Source organism: Excalfactoria chinensis, chromosome 30, assembly GCF_039878825.1.
Source record: "Excalfactoria chinensis isolate bCotChi1 chromosome 30, bCotChi1.hap2, whole genome shotgun sequence".
In the NCBI taxonomy this organism is placed as follows: domain Eukaryota; kingdom Metazoa; phylum Chordata; class Aves; order Galliformes; family Phasianidae; genus Excalfactoria; species Excalfactoria chinensis.
Window position 1 is genome coordinate 199,315 of NC_092854.1, and position 20,710 is coordinate 220,024.

Sequence of the window (20,710 nt, forward strand, 5' to 3'; positions counted from 1 at the left end):
TACCCTGTCATGTTTGATAGAAGTTGTCTGGTACTGGACACCTTCTTGGGCAATGTTCTCTTTAGTATGCAGGATGTTCTTCCTTTATGTTAGCTACACATCCTACTTGGTTTTGGGCCCACATACCTAACTTCTGACTATGAGATGAACTGTTTTACTGTATCAGTTTGTCCTAACAGATCGTGTTTGCCTAGCAGAAGTGGAAATGCCTCATCTGGAAAGCCCTGTTCCTGGCCCTTAATAAAAAAGACATGCAGACTGAAAGGAAGAATCAGGTAAATGGGGGCCTTTCATGAAGATGAAGTATCCTAGGCTTTGGGGAATGTCAGAGGAAAAGGACTAGTGGAACGTGTCAACATTGCTATAGTTATAATACAGTTGGGATAACACAGCTGGGACAATACAGCTGGGTGTACAGCTAAGACAATACCGTTGGGGTATGCATAAGGGGAAGGTAGCCAAATAAACTGGCTTTGACTGATTGAGTAGAGGAACTGGGTCAAAGTAACCCAAGGAAGACTTCTGACTTCTTCCCAACGACCACCAGAGTGAGACCCCCCACTACAGACTGCGCACGTGTCAGTAGGAGGGACAGCATGTACATGAGTTCCCAGAAAAACAATGAATATGTTAATGATTTCTTGGAAATTTGATGAATGTGTATATGCTTGCTCTATAACTTTCTAACGCTTCTGTCCATTGGTGCACATGTGTAATCGGGTTATCTAGATTTATCCGTGATAGAGGCTGCTGCCCCTAAAAGGGGAGAAATGAACAAAAACAACGGCAGCAATCTAAGGAAAGAAATTATTTTACTAAATACGAGACACAATATGATACAATATAACTACAACTACTATATCAAACAAGGCAGAGAAAAAAGAAAGAGAGAAAAAAGAGTCCCGGAGAACCGGGGGCCTACTGCAATCTCTAGGCGACAGGCTGGAACGTTGCTGATAGAGCGAGACGGCAGGGATGGAGCGCTCCAAAGCGAAAGACAGGGCGAAAAGAGGGACGTTCCAGCCTGGGAGCGAGATTATATGTGTGTCCTCCTCCTCTGGTGATTCATCTCTGGCCGCGTTGTCCCCTGGGATATGTAGTTTCCTCCAAGGGCTGAGTACTCGGGATGCTGCCATTCCACAGATCTGGAGCATGAACCTTCCACACTTCCACATACCCTCTGTTACACTTCCACATACCCTCTGTTACACTTCCACATACCCTCTGTTACACTTCCACATACCCTCTGTTACACTTCCACATACCCTCTATTACACTTTCTTATACCACCAAAACAGTTCATACCGCACATGATGTCATGATGTAGAATATTGACAACACAAAACCATGACAACATGATAGGAGGAGCCATCTCCCACGTGCCCAGCGCTGAATAAACACGTACCTACTTTGTAACCTAACTCTGGTTATAGAGTCAGATTCCGCACATCAGACAAGGACAGGGACCCTCTGAATTCCCCTTTGCAGGGTGTTCATTCAGCTGAGGCAATCAGTGTGGGTGTTTCATCTCAAGATGTAAAACCCCGGGGTTGAAAGGGGATTCAGTTCCCTACAGCTGTTCCAAATATTGTGATGAGAAAATGAATCAAGTTCTTCCCAAGGAAGATGCACTATGCCAGGAGGTACAGCCCTATGGTCACTCCAACCCCTCCAATGATCCCAGTGGCTGCTCCAAATTCAATCACAGGTCCTGTGGTGATTCCAGCTCTGGCAATGAGCTCTGCAGTTGCTCCAACTACTGCAATAGCCCAGCAGCCACTCCAGCTCCTACAGTGAACCATGCGGCTGTTAAAGCCCCTACAGTGGATCCTGGACTTGCAAACAGATACACATACATATTAGTATCTATTCATATCTATTTGCAACAGCATATATTGTATATATGTGAAAATCTATTATATATCTTATATATGTATGCATATGCATGTGCCATAATAATTATCCTTCTCTTTTTCTCTGTCTTAGTAAATAGTTTTAACATAACGCGCAAATTCTAAACCAATGCACTGCCTCAAGTCCCTTCCTGATCTCCTCAGGACTCGTGAAACTAACAATGTCAGTCAGTGAAGAGCACCAGAAGATCTCGAGTTCATCTCAGGGAGCAGCTCCTGAGGTATATTCCTTACACCAGCTTTGGAAAACGCCTCCAGTTCTCTGGTCCTGCTCTGAAGGGGTCCTCTTGTTATGGCAGTGCCTGCAAGGAGAACAGCTCTGACACAGTCGTTCATATTGCCGGCTACTGACCGCAGCACAGCAGTGCTGCTGTAGAGACAACAGGACTGTAGTCAGACACACGAAATCTTCAGGCTTGCACAAATGAGAGAATGTGAGAGCACCGTGGCAGTGTAAAGAGAGCAGGAATGAAAAGAGCACGTTGTGCTGCTGTTTATGGCTCCCTTCCCCGTAGCCAGACAAGGTAGGGAGAAGAGCTAAGGAAAATCTATTCTGAGTGCACTTAAAAATCCCTTAACCAGTTCAGGGAATCTGGTTCCATGTTTACATATGCTCTTGGAGTGAGAAATGGAAATTAGGTAGGAAAGAAGTGAAATACATTTGTATTTATAAGTTCGAGCATTTTTTTTATATTTTTATTTATTATTTTATTTATTTATTTATTTATTTATTTTTTTGTGGGTTGCTATATCACACAATATCAAACAATCAAAGATGCATAAAACATAAAGAACCATCACTGGGAATCCTGAGACGAAGATGTGCACTTTCTGGAAGCTGGAAGAATGTGTATTGCAACACCTTCCTGATAGTGTGCTTGATCTCCCTGTTCCTCATGCTGTAGATAATAGGGTTCAGTGTTGGAGGAACCACTGAGTACAGAACTGCCACTGTTAAATCCAGGAGTGGGGAGGAAATGGATGGGGGCTTCAGGTTGGCAAAAAAATGCAGTGCTGAGGAAGAAAGAGACCACGGCCAGGTGAGGGAGGCACGTGGAGAAGGCTTTGTGCTGTCCCTGCTCTGAGGGCATCCTCAGCACGGCCTTGAAGATCTGCACATAGGACACAACTATGAAAACAAAGCACCCAAAGGCTAAACTGGCACTAAAAATGAGAAACACAACTTCCCTGAGGTAGGAGGCTGAGCAGGAGAGCTTGAGGATCTGGGGGATTTCACAGAAAAACTGGTTGACAACATTGCCTTGGCAGAGAGGCAGTGAAAACGTACTGGCAGTGTGCAACAGGGAACTGAGAAGCCCAGCGCCCCAGGCAGCTGCTGCCATGGTGGCACAAGCTCTGCTGTCCATCAAGGTCCCGTAGTGCAGGGGCTTGCAGATGGCAACATAGCGGTCATAGGACATGATGGTGAGAAGGTAATACTCTGCTGAGAAGAAGAAGACGAAGAAAAAGAGCTGTGCAGCACATCCTGCGTAGGAGATGGCCCTGGTGTCCCAGAGGGCGTTGGCCATGGCTTTGGGGAGAGTGGTGGAGATGCAGCCCAGGTCGAGGAGGGCCAGGTTGAGCAGGAAGAAGTACATGGGGGTGTGCAGGCGGCGGTCGCAGGCTACGGCTGTGCTGATGAGGCCGTTGCCCAGGAGGGCAGCCAGGTAGATGCCCAGCAAGAGCCAGAAGTGCAGGAGCTGCAGCTGCCGCGTGTCTGCCAACGGCAGCAGGAGGAACTCGCTGATGGAGCTGCTGTTGGGCATCTGCTGTTCCTGGCTTGGAGTCCTGCTCAGTGTGCAGAAGACAATGACAAGTCCAGACCATTCTCAGAGATACTCCTCCTGCTTTTATATGAAATGTTTTTCATTCTCCTACAACAGTGTACATTTAGCACCATTACTTGCTTTTAATTTCATGCAGTTCATCATTCCTTAAGCAGAAGCAACATTTGGAGCTCTAACCTTCCACATATTTTCTTATCTTATCCTGTCTCCCTGGATATTTTCATCTGTTTTATGCCTCATATCCTTACCCCAACCTGCTCTTAGCGTCCCAAAACCCAACCTCTGTGCCATTCAGTTTCAGTTTGAAAAAGCTGCTTGTTCTCAGGTTAAGTGAATTATTCATGTCTGCTGAAAATGATGATCATTTCAATTGGTTCCATCCTTTGAGAAAGAGGAGACTGACAGCGCATCATGTGTGACTGTTCACAAAACAAGCAATTGACTGAAGAAAAATTCTCAGAGCTGTGAGAGCCCCTTTTAGATTTCTGCCACCAATGTTTTCTCCCTTCCCTCAGACCAGGAAATAGAAAATCCCTGCCTTGGCTCTCCTCTTGCAAAGCACCCTTACAAACATTCAGTTGTGCAGTGGAGCTGTGATCTCCCTGCCACAGGCAGCAGCTGTGGCAGCAAGAAGCCCTGCCGGGGGACTCCTTCCACTCACACATCTCCCCCTGAACAGCAGGGACCCTGCTCTGCAGGACAGCCCTTGGCACCCGCCTGCAGCCCCGTCTGCACAGACTGCAGCCGTGCTGGGACACGCAGCCCTCAGGGCTGTGCTTTCATACTGCAGAATGGAAACCCTCAGCTAAAACAGAAGTCTTTTTCCCCTGAAAAGAAACATGCAGTGCCTGAAGCCAGTTCTGCTTCAGAACTATCCACATTTAGTCCCGCATTTAGTTAACCCTCTTTGAATAGCATCTACATGGTCTGCAGTGAGACTTACCGTGTCGTGATCTGTGAGCAATGCTCCTGCACTGAGCTCACATCCCGCTCAGACCATTCACATTCTGCAAGCTCTCTCCCCTTTCTCTCCTCTCTTTCTGTCACCTGCAGGCTGTGCTGTGCACAAGAGCTGCTCCTGGGCACAGCTGTCTCTCTGCAGCACTGCCCATTTGTATGAGCTTCCTGAGTCCCAGGAGCCCAGCCCAGCAGAATAGGATGACATTTTCATCCTTCCCACTCCTCTCCCCTGAGATATCCCTGGGTTCCTGACGGCCAACAGCTCCTGAAAGTCAACAGCATCATGTCTGTGTCTAACTCATTTCTTGTACAAATTTTCCCAGTGAAAGACAAACCTCAATAGATGCAGCTTGGTCATGGCATGCAGTTGATCACTGTGTTTTACTGTTCATTCAATTGCAACACTTTTCCTGCTGTTTGTTGGCCAAAAACAAAAGGAATTCTTTCATGACCCATGTGCCGCTGGTTCTCTGTGGAAAGATAATTGGAGTTAGTGCAGAGGAGTTTTAACACTGAGCGGGTGGCTGCAGAGAAGAGTGATGTGAGGAAAATTGATGCAAGTCCCATGGGGCCAATGTGAGTAGAAATAGGGTGGGGAGGTTGAGGAGGACATTTGTCCACACAGTAACACAACAGAACTCATTGGGAACATTCAGGATTGATACCAGTTGCACAGTGCTGCTTTAATGTTTTGTTTAAACTCAAATATAAATAAATAAACAATAAACGACTGCCGGCTTCAGCCACTTTAAGCTCTTTCTAGATATCTCCCCATTTTGCTGTACACGCTATGAAAATTTGAAGAGGATGACAGGAAGGCACAAGGCACAGGAGGCTCTTCAGGTGATAATGGGCCCCAGGCGGCACTTGATGCCGAGTTCGTCAACCTCCAGTGCAGAGAGAAGACTGCACAAAGTGCTCAACAAGACAAAGGCAGAAGTAACAGTGAAGATTCTTAGAGTATGAATGGGCCCACTGAGGGACACTAACAAGCAAGCTTCCCCAGGGACTTGTTAGAGCAGATAATTGGAAGCCATGAGTACAGGCAGGCAAAGGCACTGGCATGGTGGCTCTGATGCTGAGAAACCCCTGCTTTTTCTTATGAAGCAGAAAGGCCACTTGGCACTTGAGGGAGAACCTCATGCTGACTAAAGATCCTTCCTGAAGCAGTGGATGGAGGTCTGTATGATGTTAAATGAAAGGCAAGGGGACAAGAGATCCCAGGCTCTGCATGGAGTGCAAAGATGCTGTGAGGTTCATGTCCCATGTGTGCACTGTGTGTCCTTGCAGGCTGTGGGATGTGAGAATGGCCAAGTCTGAACAATCAGTCAATCCAAGTGGAACTCTGAACTTCAGATCTCTCAGTTCCAGTGCCCACCTTTGCACACCCTCCCATAGTTTGATGTCCTTTATGTTCTGTGTTGCCCAGAATTGAACCCAGTGCTCCAGATGTGACTGTAGCAATGTAGAGCGGAGAGGGGCGATACTTTCCCTCACCCAGCTGGCAGTACCTTGCTTGATGCACTCCAATGGGCCGCTGGCTCTCCTGGCTGCCTGGGCACATTGCTGACTCATGTTCAATTTGATGCTGACCATGACCTCCAATCTTTTCAGTCAGACTTCTCTAGTGTCCCATATCCAGTCAGTGTGTATGTCCAGGGTTGCTCCTACCCAGGTGCACAATCAGGCACTTGTTCTTGTTATGCTTTATGCACTTGGTGCTTAGGACCAACTGGTACCCACTTCTCTGACTTGTCCACATCTCTCTGCAAGTCCTCTCCACCCTCACTGGAGGCAACAGCACTCCAATCAGCAAATTTGCTCAGAACAACTCCAAGTCCTGCATGCAGGTCATCTGCAAAAACATGAAAGAGAAGTGGCCCCAAAAATGGAGCCCTAAGGAACCCAGATAGTGACCATCTACCTGCCCGATGGATCCACTGACTGTAATCCTTTGGGCCTGTCCTGTTGGCCAACTGCTCACCCACTACGTTCTGTTTCTGTCTAGGCTGCATGCAGGACATTCTGTCTAGAAGGATGCTGTGAGAAATAGTATCAAAAGCTCTACTGAATTCCTCAAGGTTTCATCCATTTTCAACTGGCTTACCTTGGTCAGCTAAATGGATAACCGTGTCATAAAAGGACCTGAAGTTAAACAGGACCGTCCCCTCAGGAACTTGTGTTGGCTGCGACCAATGACAGAATTGTCTTTCAGCTGTTTTTCCATAACTCCCAACATCATTTTCTCCATAATTTTACCAGCACTGGAGTGAGACTGACAGGTCCATAATTGCCCATGTCATCATTCTTGCTCTTCCTTACAAGGAGACAACATTTGCCAGTTTCCTGTCAATGGGCATGACCCCAGAGTTATTTAGTTGCAATTGAAATGAGAGCCCAGAGCAAATTAAGGGTGTCCATCAGTGAAAGACCTTACATGTGCCATAGCTTTGCAAATGCCTTGAACTCCAGAGTATGCCACGGATGGAGCAGAGAGGAAGGCCTGCCTCTTCTGTTGTGACCTCCTCCATTTGGTAAGCAGAATAACACTACATGATACATGGGCACTGTGACTCTGCTCTGATCTGCTTGCAGGGGAAAGGTGAGGAGGAGTTGCTCTCATGTCAGTGCAGATAAAATCACTTCCTCTTTATCCCTTTTTTCCTCTGTAAACTATTCCACTATTTGTACCCTCATTTACACTTCCACACACCTCAAGTACACTTCCATATGCCATCAACAATTACACTTTCTTATGCCATCAAACAGTTTGTCAAACAATACTGTTTTTTAGATCCATATACACCCTTACTACCATATAACTTTTCCATTAAGGGTCTGTATTATTCAGTTATAAACACCAGAAACAGCACAGATTGGCCCACCTCTCTCACACAGTTCCTTGCAAACAGAACATAGTATTACATAAATTGGTTGACACTCATTAAAAAAGAAAAATAAAAGGATTTATTTATTTATTTATTTATTTATAAAGTATGTTATGAATAGAAGGAAGACTAGGGAGACTGTGGGTCCCCTACTAAGTGAGGGGGGTATTCTGGTAATGAGTGATGCTGAGACGCTGGAGATACTGAAGGCATTCTTTGCTTCTGTCTTCAGTGAAAAAGCTCTCCCTTAGGAATCCCAGACCCAGTGAGAGGGCCTGGGGAATGGGAAGGCTTGCCTTTAGTCAGGGAAGAGGTGGTCCGTGAGCGCCCTAGGCCACACCAATGTCATAAAGCCATGGGATCTGATGGGATGAATCCATGAGTGCTGAAGGAGCTGGCAGAGGTGTTTTCTGAACCGCTCTCTATAATTTTTGAGAGGTCTTGGAGAATGGGGGAGGTGCCTGAAGACTGGAGGATAGCCAGTGTCACTCCAGTCTTCAAAAAGGGCAAGAAGGAAGATCTGGGTTATTACAGGCTAGGCCGCCTCACCTCAGTCCCTGGAAAGGTGATGGAACAGCTTGTGCTGGAAGCCATCTCCAGACAGCTGGATGAAAAGGAGGTTGTCAGGAGGAGTCAGCATGGGTCCACAAAGGAGAGGTCATGATCAACCAACCTGACAGCCTTCTATGACATTGTCACCAGCTGGGTGGATGGGGGCGAGAGCGGTAGATGTCGTCTACCTACCAAGCCATTTGATATTGTCTCCCACGATATCCTTATAACAAAGATAAGGAAGAGTGGGAAAGATGAGGAAACAGTGAGGTAGGTTGAGAAACTGTCTGACTGGCAGAGCACAGAGGGTTGCTGTTGGCAGTGCAGAGTACAGTTGGAGTCATGTAAGTAGCTCCTGGGTAGTATACCAGGGGTTGGTGCTGAGTCCGGTCTTGTTCAACATCTTTATCAGTGACCTTGACAAGGGGATAGTGGCCACCCTCAGCAAGTTTACTGATGATATGTAGTTGGGAGGATTGGCTGACACACCTGAAGTCTGTGCTGCCATTCAGTGAGATCTGGACAGGCTGGAGAGCTGGGCAGTAAGAAACTAGATGAGGTTTTAACAAAAGCAAGTGTAGACTCTTGCACCTAGGAAGAAATAATTGCATGCACCAGGACAGGTTGGGGGATGAGCTGCTGGAGAGGAGCTCTTCCGAGAGGGACCTGGGTATCCTGATGGACAACAGGTTGGCCATGAGCCGGCAGTGTGCCCTTGTGGCCCAAAAAGTCCAATGGCATTCTGGGGTGCATACAAAATACGGTGGCCAGGGTGTCGAGGGAGATGATCCTTCGCCTCTAATCTGTCCTGGTAAGGCCTCATCTGGAGTACTGTGACCAGTTCTGGGCTCATCATTATAAAAAAAATACACGGATCTCTTGGAAAGAGTGATGCAAAGGGCTACAGAGATGGTGAAGGGCCTGGAGCATCTCCCCTATGAAGAAAAACTATGTGAACTGGGTCTGTTTAGCCTTGAGAAAAGAAGACTGATAGGGGACGTGATCCAGGTCTAGAAATATCTGAGGTGGGTGGTCAAGGTGGCAAGACCAGGCTCTTTTCAGCAGTGTGTGAAGTCAGGACAAGGGGTAATGTCCAGAAACTGGAGCGTAGGAAGTTCCGCAAAAATGTGTGCAAGAAGTTCTTAACAGTGAGGGTGACTGAGCACTGGAACAGGCTGCTCAAGGGGGTTGTGGAGTCTCCTTGTCTGGAGATACTCAAGATGGACACCTACCTGTGCGCCTCCCTGGTGTTCCCCAAGGGTCTGGTGCTCGGGCCTGTCCTCTTCACTATCTTTATTGATGTCAGGGATGAGGTCACTGGGGGCATCCTATGTAGGTTTGTGGATTACACCAAATTGCCTGGGAGTGTGGATCTGTCTCAGTTTAGCAAGGCCCTACGGAGGGATCTGGACAGGCTGGAGAGCTGGGCTGAAGCCAATAGGATGAGGTTCACTAGGCCAAATGCCATGTCCTGCACTTTGGGACCTGGAATGGACTGCTCAGGGTGTTGGTGGTGTCACCGGACCTGGAGGTGTTCAAGGAATGACTGGATGTTGTGTTGAGGGACATGGATTAGTGGGAGCTATTGGTGGTAGGTGAACAGTTGGACTGGATGCTCTTTAAGGTCTTTTGAAACCATGGTGATTCTATGATTCTATGATATTGTGTCCTTGTCTGTGTGCCCTTTTAGTTTCAGCAAACACTCTCTGGAAGGACTCACCACATGTCTGGAACTAGTCACTGACCACTAGAAATCTGGTATTAAATTCAACTGATTTTAATGTACTGTCATGATGCTGTTGTCTTTCAGGAGCTGTTTGCCATGAGGATCCAGGGACATCTCAGGGGAGACAAGTGGGAAGGATAAACATATTCTTCTGCTGAGCTGGGCCGGGCTCCTGGGACACAGGGAGCTCTTAAAAATGGTCAGGGCTGCAGAGAGACAGCTGTGCCCAGGAGCAGCTCTAGTGCACAGCACAGCCTGCAGGTAAAGGAAGGAGAGGAGAGAAAGGGGAGAGAGCATGCAGGATGTGTATGGTGTGAGCAGGCTGTGAGCTCACTGCAGGAGCATTGCCCACAGACCATGACAAGGTAAGTTTCACTGCAGACCGTGCAACTGCATTTCATAGAGGGTTAACTTAATCTGGGACATCCCATAGCAGATCTGGCTGCAGGCACTGCATGTTTCTTTACTATGGAAAAAGCCTTCTGCTCCAGCTGAGGGCTTGCTTGCTGCAGCATCAGAGCACAGCCCTGAGGGCTGCGTGTCCCAGCACGGCTGCAGGCTGTGCATATGGGGCTGCAGGCGGGTGCCCAGGGCTGTCCTGCAGAGCAGGGTCCCTGCTGTGCCCCAGGGGCTGTGTGCCGGCTATGGGACTCTGCCGCCTGCCAGGCTCAGCACTCAGCCTGCCCGGGGAGCTGTCCAGGGTGCTGCGGGGAGACGTGTGGGGGGAAGGAGCCCCCCGGCAGGGCTTGTGCTGCCACAGCTGCTGCCTGGGGCAGGGGATCTCAGCTCCACTGCACAGCAGGATGTTTGTAAGGGTTCTTTGCAAGAGGAGAGAGCCAAGGCAGGGATTTTCCATTTCCTGTTCTGCTGGAAGGCAAAAAGGATTGTTTGCAGAAATCTAAAAGGGGCTGTCAATTTTGAGCACAGCTCTGAGACTCCCAAATATTTCTTCAATCCTTTGTTTGATTTGTGAACAGTCACACAGAATGCACAGAATGTGCATTTAGCCTCTCCTTCCTAAAAAGATAAAACTTATCGCTGTTTTCTGCAGACATTAATACTACACTTGTCCTGAAAACAGGCTGATTTCTCTAAGAAAAACCAAATTACACAGAGGCTGGGGCTGGGGTCACGAGGAACTGCTGGAATAGAGAGGAAAATTTCCAGGAGGCTGGGATATGATTAGAATATGAGAAGACATTAAGAACTGCCTAGTCTTCTACTCCTAAAGAGATGGTGAAGCTCACAAAAGCTGGAGTTAAATGAACATTTTTCAAAGGGAAAGGAGAACTTTCATAGTAGAGCAGGAATAGAGATTCTGAGAATTGTCTGTACTGGTCATTATCTTCTGCACTTTGAGCAAGACTCCAAGCCCAGGAACAGCAGATGCCCAACAGCAGCTCCATCAGCGAGTTCCTCCTGCTGCCGTTGGCAGACACGCGGCAGCTGCAGCTCCTGCACTTCTGGCTCTTGCTGGGCATCTACCTGGCTGCCCTCCTGGGCAACGGCCTCATCAGCACAGCCGTAGCCTGCGACCGCCGCCTGCACACCCCCATGTACTTCTTCCTGCTCAACCTGGCCCTCCTCGACCTGGGCTGCATCTCCACTACTCTCCCCAAAGCCATGGCCAACGCCCTCTGGGACACCAGTGCCATCTCCTACGCAGGATGTGCTGCACAGATCTTTTTCTTTCTCTTCTTCATCTCAGCAGAGTTTTCATTTCTCACCATCATGTCCTATGACCGCTACGTTGCCATCTGCAAGCCCCTGCACTACGGGACCTTGATGGACAGCAGAGCTTGTGCCACCATGGCAGCAGCTGCCTGGGGCACTGCAGTTCTCTATTCTCTGCTGCACACTGCCAGTACGTTTTCTCTGCCTCTCTGCCAAGGCAATGTTGTCAACCAGTTTTTCTGTGAAATCCCCCAGATCCTCAAGCTCTCCTGCTCAGAATCAAATCTCAGGGAAGTTGTGGTTATCATCTTTAGTGTTAGTTTAGTCTTTGGGTGTTTTGTTTTCATAGTTGTGTCCTATGGGCAGATCTTCATGGCTGTGCTGAAGATGCCCTCTGAGCAGGGAAGGCACAAAGCCTTCTCCACGTGCCTCCCTCACCTGGCCGTGCTCTCTTTGCTTGTCATCACTGGCTTTTTTGCCTACCTGAAACCCTTCTCCATTTCCTCCCCACTCCTGGATCTGACAGTGGCACTTCTGTTCTCAGAGGTTCCTCCAGCACTGAACCCTATTATCTACAGCATGAGGAACAGGGAGATCAAGCACGCTCTCAGGAAGGTGTTGCAGTAAGCACTCTTCCAGCTTACATAAAGTGCACATCTTCCTCACATGATTCCCAGTGATGGTTCTTTATGTTTTATGCATCTTTGATTGCTTGTGTGTGCTATAGCTATCCATTAAAAAAATGCTATCGAACATATAAATAAAAAGTTATTTCACTTCTTTCCTACCTGATTTCCATTTTCTCACTCCAAGAGCTCATGTAAACATTGAATCAGGTTCCCTGAATAGGTTAAAATATTCCTAAAAAGCTTTCAAAATAGACTTTTCCTTAGCTCTTCTCTCTTCCTACTTTGTCTGGGTCTGGGTGAGGTACAGCCACTGACAGCAACACAACATGCTCTTTTTAATCCTGCTATCATTACACTGCCACAGTGCTCTTAATGAGTCCTCTCATTTCTGCTGGACAGAAGATCTTATGTGTCTCATAACAGTTCTGTTGTCTCTACAGCAGCACTCCAGGGCTGCAGTCAGTAGCCGCCAATATGAACGGCTGTGTCAGAGCTGGTCTCCTTGCTGGCTCTGCCATAACAAGAGGACCCCTTCAGAGCAGGAGCAGAGAACTGGAGGCCTCTTCCAGAGCTGGTGTAAGGAATATACCTCAGGAGCTTCTCCACGAGAAGACCTGGAGATCCTCTGGTACTCTTCCCTGAGTGACTGGGTCAGTTTCAGGAGTCCCAAGGAGATCTGTAAGGAACTCGGGGCATTGCTGCGCTTTAGAATGTGTGGGCTGAAGTAAAGCTATATACTGAGACAGAGAATAAAAAAAGCGTAATCATTATGACAAGTACATATATATATGTATTTGCACACACACACGTTATATATATGGTATATTTTCACATATACACAATATATGCTGTTGCAAACATATATGCATAGACACTAATCTATATGCATATAAGTTTGCAACTGCAGGACCTGTTGCAGGGGTTTTAACAGCCACAGGGTTCAATGTAGGAGCTGGAGCAGCTGTTGGGCTGTTGCAGAAGCACATCTCATTGTCATATCTGGAATCACCACAGAACCTGTGACAGAATTTGGAGCAGCCACAAGGCTGATTTGAGGGGTTGGAGCGAACACAGGGCTGTACCTGCTGGCACAGCGCACCTCCTCTGGGAGGAATTTGTTTCATTTTGCTATAGCAGTACTTGGAACAGCTACAGGACCTGTAGCAGGAGTGACTGCAGAGCTCTTTATGAGGGGTGGAGTGACAGTGGAACCATTCCAGAGCTTGGAGCAACCGCGGGACATGCAGCAAAAACTTGGAGCTGCTGCAGGGTTTGTGCCAGGAGTTGCAGAGGCTCCAGCACTGTCAGCAGATCCAACTCTCTTTCACTTGAGGATGCTGAAGAGTGTCGAAAACAGCTCAATAGGTGTGGGCCAGGCCCTGGCACACTGCAGTCATTTGTGCCTCTTTGGGATTACCAGGGCCACAGCAGACCTTCCCCCAATATTCTACCAGTTTCTCAGGATCCTGCAGTTACTTGGAAATGAAGTTCCAAAGCCCTGGGTGTGCCCACTGCTCCAGGCTGCTGCCAAGACCGTCCCACACCCCCTGCCATGCTCTGCTTTCTCACCTTGGGGCAGATCTCAGTGATCTTCTTGAAAAATTATTTAATCTGAAACATAACCTGGAACAGTTTAACAACACATAGCAATAGGAGCGTGCTGGTTTGGGAATCCCACGGATAGTCAAAATCCTCAGGAGCTATTGGAAATAGCTCTGGAGCTCCAGGGCAAGAAGTAAGAGGGAGGCTGAGTGACTGCTGGAAAGTGTCCACCCTTCTTACCTCTATTGCTGGGCTCCCTGAGGGGACAACAAAAAGGGTGTAATTCCTAATCATATCGACAGTATTGCTTCCAAAATTCAAAGATGATCGCAGAGCTGGATGTCCTCAAAACTTCACTTTGTCAGCTGCCTATTTTATTATGATATAAACCAAGGTCAAACAGCATACCCAAATCCAGCCCCCAGAGTTGACAAACAGTGCAGCAGGGAAAACAAGCAGCAAGCAAGGAATTGTACAATGCAGCTTCATGAGAAGACTCAACAAGCTTCACAAATAAGGAAACAATCAGCATCATGGCCAGCAAATTCTCCAGCTCCTACAAAGCTCTGTGTTAACTCGCTCTGGACAGATGTCCCTTGGAGCCCCACATCGGGCACCAAAATGATTGTGGTTGTTGAACCCAACATGTGGCTCAGTAGCACAAAGTGCTTTGTGCACTGCCCACTTCCCAGTGGGATGGGGAAGGGAACTGGGGGAAAAAAAAGTACAACTTGTGAGTTGACATGAAGCTATTTACTAAGAGAGATGAAAGGAGAGATGTAATCGTCATGACTATATATCCAGATATATATGGTATAGTACATTACAACTGATTCACATGCACATGCTCAGCACAACCAGAGTGATGGCCAGCTGGCTCCTGAGCAGCAGAAGAGAGAGTGAAATGATCTCACACCCCCTTCAGTACGCCTTCTGCTTGCTGTCAGATGGTATGGAACGTCCCTTTGGTCGCTTTAAGACAGCTGTCCTCAGTCTGTTCCCCTCAGTTCCTTGGGCACTCCACTGACCATGGCACTGGCCTCTGTACAACACTGCTTAGCAGCAGCTGTAAACATGCATGTGTTATCAATGCTTTTCTCCTAGAACCAAAACACTGCACCAGAGCAGACAGTCTGAAGAAAACAATTCCATCCCAGCTGTAACTCAGCTACCTGCCTGTCCCCCTCCTCTTGTTCTTCCTGATCAGGAAGCAAGGAACAGAATCTGCTGCTCTCTATAAGCCCTTTCCATCAGTTCTCAGCTGGCTCCTCTGCCATCCCCAGGCAGAACTCAGTGCACTCTCACAGAGGGCAGCAGCCTTTCCTCATCTTCCTTGGCCACCCGTCATAAAGAGTCCGTACCCCATTTGCTACAGTTCAGAGGTGGGAACCATCCCACAGTGTCTCCGTGAGCCAAACCAGACCCTAGGCCAGCAAATGCACAGAAATTTTGAGCGCACTGAGTGAATGTCTGTGGTCTTCTCATTGGTGTAAAGACTCTTCAGAAAGCATCCCATTCCAGAAGCATGATTTGATATAGCCTGGCTGGGCCTCGCATCTACACCATGGTACTGGTGTTCAGAAGGTGGCACACAGGTATGAGACACACTGTGGGGCTCACAGTTGTCCAGTGAGCACTGGCACTACCAAGGCTTGGCTTTCCTGAAGGTCCTCAACTGCATTTGTCAGCTGGCTGGGAGTGTGTTGGAGGCCCCATGGAAATGCCATTCAAACGTGAGCCCAGAACAAAAAAGGTGTCACCAGTGAGAGAATGAAGGTGTGTCACAGCTTTCAAATGCCTTAAGCTCTGGAATTTGCAATAGATGGGGAACAGAGAAAGATCTGTCTCTTCTTCTCCTGAGCTCATCCATTTGGTCAGCTGAATAACGCTGTACTCTCAGGTGCCCATTACTCGAAGATATGTAGTCATTTAGGATGGCCAAGAATACTCCCATGCCTCGTCTGGCTTCCAGCTGATGCTCAGGAAGGTGGTGACTCTCTTAGATGTCATCTACCACAGCTTGCTGGCACTGCTAAACACATCTATGAGCACCACAGGCACCTTGTGCTCATTGAATGACAGTTTTTGAGCAAGTCATTCCATCTTAAGAAAGGCCAAGGATTAAGACCAGGGGCTCATGCATACAGGCAACCCCTTGTTATCATCTGCTCCAAAGCAAGAGGAGTCCCATTTCCCATGGGTCTGTGGGGAAGTGAATCTGCTTTCAACCCCAGGGTTTTACATCTGCACATGAGACACCTGCACTGATTGCCTCATCTGAATGACAGCCCTGCAAAGGGGGAGTCAGAGATTCCCTGTCCTTGTCTGTGTGTTGTTTTTATTAAGGGCCAGGAGCAGAGCTTTCCAGGTGAGGCATTTACACTCCTGCTAGGCAAACGCAATCTGTTAGGACAACCTGATACAGTAAAAGAGTTAGTCTCAAAGGTAGAAGACAGGTATATGGGCCCATAAAAAGGTAGGATGAGCAGTTACATTAAAGGAATAGCATCCTTCACCCTAAATGGAAGAAGCCAGACAGAACCAGACTACTTCTATCAAACATGATGGGGTAAAAGGGACAGAATGAGGAAGACATTGAGTGTTTGCAAGGAAGATGTCTGATTTCATCCCCATGACCACTGCAGGAAGAACCCAGCTACAAACAGCGCATGTGCCAGAGGGAGGGACAGAACGTAAATGAGTTCCTGGAAAATAATGAATATGTAGATGAGTTCCAGGAGATCTGCTGAATGTGGATCATCCTGACATTAAAATAAGTAACACTTCTGCTTGCTGGTGTGCAAGGAAGGACTGATCCCCTTTGCATCCTGTGCCGAATACATGCATTCCTGCATTAAAACCTAACTCCAGGTTAGAGAGGTTGTTTCCTCAACTCCAAACCATGCTTCTGGAATCAGTCTGTCCAGTTTATCTGACATCCAAGAGCCTTTTTCAGAGATGACCCTGCTGTCTATCAGGAACATTCATCTCAGGAGCCCCAGGGAAATCTCCAGAGGAAGCACTGAGGAAGAGAAACTCAAATCCTCTGGTGTGCTGATCTGGGCTGGGCTCCTGGGACACAGGGAGCTCATAAAAGAGGATGGTGCTGCAGAGACAGCTGTGCCCAGGAGCAGATCTCGTGCACAGCACAGCCTGCAGGTGTCAGAAGGAGAGGAGAGAAAGGGGAGAGAGCTTCCAGGATGTGTATGCAGTGAGCAGGCTCGGAACATGCTGCAGGAGCATTGCTGACAGACAATGACACGGTAAGTCTCACTTCAGGCCATACAGACGCTATTCATAGAGGGTTAACTATAACTGTGACATCCCATAGCAGATCTGGCTGCAGGCACTGCATGATTCTTTACTGTGGAAAAAGCCTTCTGCTCAAGCTGAGGGCTTCCGTGCTGAAGCATCAGAGCACAGCCCTGAGGGTTGCATGTCCCAGCACGGCTGCAGGCTGTGCATGTGGGGCTGCAGGCGGGTGCCCAGGGCTGTCCTGCAGAGCAGGGTCCCTGCTGTGCCCCAGGGGCTGTGTGCCGGCTATGGGACTCTGCCGCCTGCCAGGCTCAGCACTCAGCCTGCCCGGGGAGCTGTCCAGAGTGCTGCGGGGAGACGTGTGGGGGGAAGGAGCCCCCCGGCAGGGCTTGTGCTGCCACAGCTGCTGCCTGGGGCAGGGGATCACAGCTCCACTGCACAGCAGGATGTTTGTGAGGGTACTTTGCAAGAGGAGAGTAAAGGCAGGGATTTTGCATTTCCTTTTCTGAGGGGAGGCAGGAAGGATGGGCAGCAGAAATCTAAAATGCCGTCAATTTTGAGCACAGCTCTGAGACTCCCAAATATTTCTTCAATCCATCGGGTTTTTTTTGTTTGTTTGTTTTTGTTTGTTTGTTTGTTTGTTTATTTGTTTTTTGTTTTGTTTTTGTTTGTTTGTTTTTTGTTGTTTTTGTTTTGTTTTGTTTTGTTTGTTTGTTTTTTGAGCAGTCACACAGAAAGTGCTTTCAGCCTCTCCTTCCTAAAAGGATAAAGTCACTTTAACTTATCATTGCTTTCTGCAGACATTAATAGATGATTTGTCCTGCAAACTGTCTGATTTGTCTAAGACAATTTGAAGTGCACAGAAGCTGGAGCTGGGGCCTCGAAGAGCAGCTGGAGTAAAGAGGAAAATATCCAGGAGGCTGAAATGTGATTAAGAAATGAGAAGAAAGGAAGAGCACACTAACCTTCTATATGGAGAATCTCGTGAAAAATAAATTCAAATTCTGGACCTAAATGAACATTTTCCAAAGGCAAAGGAGAACTTATATAGTATAGCAAGAGGAGTGTGTCTGAGATTGATTTGGACTTGTCATTATCTTCTGCACTCTGAGCAGGACTCCAAGCCCAGGAACAGCAGATGCCCAACAACAGCTCCATCAGCGAGTTCCTCCTGCTGCCGTTGGCAGACACGCGGCAGCTGCAGCTCCTGCACTTCTGGCTCTTGCTGGGCATCTACCTGGCTGCCCTCCTGGGCAACGGCCTCATCAGCACAGCCGTAGCCTGCGACCACCGCCTGCACACCCCCATGTACTTCTTCCTGCTCAACCTGGCCCTCCTCGACCTGGGCTGCATCTCCACCACTCTCCCCAAAGCCATGGCCAACGCCCTCTGGGACACCAGGGCCATCTCCTACGCAGGATGTGCTGCACAGATCTTTTTCTTTATCTTTTACCTCTCAGCAGAGTGTTCCCTTCTCACCATCATGTCCTATGACCGCTACGTTGCCATCTGCAAGCCCCTGCACTACGGGACCTTGATGGACAGCAGAGCTTGTGCCACCATGGCAGCAGCTGCCTGGGGCGCTGGGGTTCTCAATTCCCTGCTGCACACTGCCAGTACGTTTTCACTGCCTCTCTGCCAAGGCAATGTTGTCAACCAGTTTTTCTGTGAAATCCCCCAGATCCTCAAGCTCTCCTGCTCAGACTCAAATCTTAGGGAAGTTGTGCTTCTCATTTTTAGTTGCAGTTTAGCTTTTGGGTGCTTTGTTTTCATAGTTGTGTCCTATGTGCAGATCTTCCTTGCCGTGCTGAGGATGCCCTCTGAGCAGGGACAGCACAAAGCCTTCTCCACGTGCCTCCCTCACCTGGCCGTGCTCTCCCTGCTTGTCATCACCAGCTTTTTTGCCTACCTGAAGCCCCCCTCTGTCTCCTCCCCATCCATGGACCTGACGGTGGCACTTCTGTACACAGTGGTGCCTCCATCACTGAACCCTATTATCTACAGCATGAGGAACCTGGAGGTCAAGGATGCAGTGTGGAAAGTGATTACTAAATGTGTTTCAAAAGCTGTGAACTGCTCATCTTTTTGAATTCATGATTTATAATGCAACGTTTTACTGAATCAAGCTAGTAATCCAGGTTTTTTCTAAATCAAGCTCTCTTTTATAGATTGTTCTGTTCATTTTATATGTGTAATTCATTATTACTGTATATATATATATACTGTAATATTTTTCACTAAAACATCATTAGTCAAATCAGTTCCTACTCAGCTTGTACCTTTCTAGTGTAGCCCATACACACTGTACATAATGAACCAGGTTCTCTGGGAACCTTACAGAATAAAGGACATGCGGTGACTCTGTCTGTCCTCCTTCTTTTGGAGCTGACGAGGTTGGATGTTCTCAGAAACCCACAGTCCAGCAGGAAGCACACGGCTGTACATCAGAATGTACAGTGACTTCAGCCTGCAACAGCTGATGGGCCATCCCTGGGCTCCCTGCTGGGGTCTGTGCTTTCAGGCTCACATCTGCCAGTGCCTCTGAGAGGCCAGCAGCAGCAGCTGGTTTGCACATTGGTTGTCACGTCCCCTCTTCTTCATTCCCTGTGAGACCCTGCACAGGACAAGTTCTTGGATATGGGTTATCACAACAGAAGTTTCCAAGCTTCATAGAATCATAGAATGACCCAGGTTGGAAAAGACCTTGAAGATTATCAAGTCCAACCACAGCCTCACCATAGTACCCCAACTCTAACAACTGTCTGCTAAATCATATCCCTGAGTACCCTATCCAAACAGCTCTTTAACACATCCAGGGATGGTGACTCATCCACCTCCCAGGGGAGCGCATTTCAGTGTTTAACTACCCTTTCTGTAAAGAAGTTCTTCCTAATATCCAACCTGAACTTGCCCTGGCGCAACTTGAGGCCATTTCCCCTCGTCCTGTCACAAGTCGGTAGTGAGAAGAGACCTGCCCCACTCTCACTGTAAGAACCTTTCAGGTACTGGCAGACGGCAATAAGGTCTCCCGTCAGCCTCCTCTTCCTCAGACTAAACAGCCCCAGCTTCCTTAGTCTCTCCTCGTAGGGCTGATTCTCCAAGCCCTTCACGAGCCTCGTTGCCCTTCTCTGGACCTGCTCCAGTACTTCCATATCTTTCTTGTGCTGAGGTGCCCAAAACTGGACACAGCACTCGAGGTGAGGCCTCACCAATGCCGAGTACAGGGGCAGGATGACTTCCCTAGTCCTGCTCACCACACCATTCCTGATCCAAGTCAGGATGCCATTGGCCCTCTTGGCCACCTGGGCACACTGCTGGCTCATATTCAGCCCACTGTCCATCAGCACACCAAGGTCCCTTTCCGTCTGGGAGCTTTCTAGCCACACCTCCCCAAGCCTGTAGGGTTGCCTGGGGTTGTTGTGACCAAAATGCAGGACCCGACACTTGGCCCTGTTGAAATTCATGCCATTAACCTTGGCCCATCGATCAAGTCTGTCCAGGTCCCTCTGTAGTGCCCTTCTCCCCTCAGGCAGATCAACACTCCCTCCCAGCTTGGTGTCGTCTGCGAACTTACTGAGGGTGCACTCAATCCCCTCATCCAAATCATCAATGAAGATGTTAAACAGAAGCGGCCCAAGCACCGAGTACTGGGGGATGCCACTTGTGACCGGCCGCCAACTGGATTCCACTCCATTGACCACAACTCTCTGGGCCCAGCCATCCAACCAGTTCTTCACCCAGCGGAGCGTGCGCCCATCCAAACCACGGGCAGCCAGCTTCTCTA

At 48.3% G+C, this 20,710-nt stretch overlaps 1 pseudogene; it reads right to left on the reverse strand.

The window, feature by feature from the left end:
* Window positions 1-2,203: 2,203 nt before the first annotated feature.
* LOC140263397 (olfactory receptor 14J1-like) lies at window positions 2,204-3,511 on the reverse strand (annotated as a pseudogene).
* Between the last annotated feature and the right edge of the window lie 17,199 nt (window positions 3,512-20,710).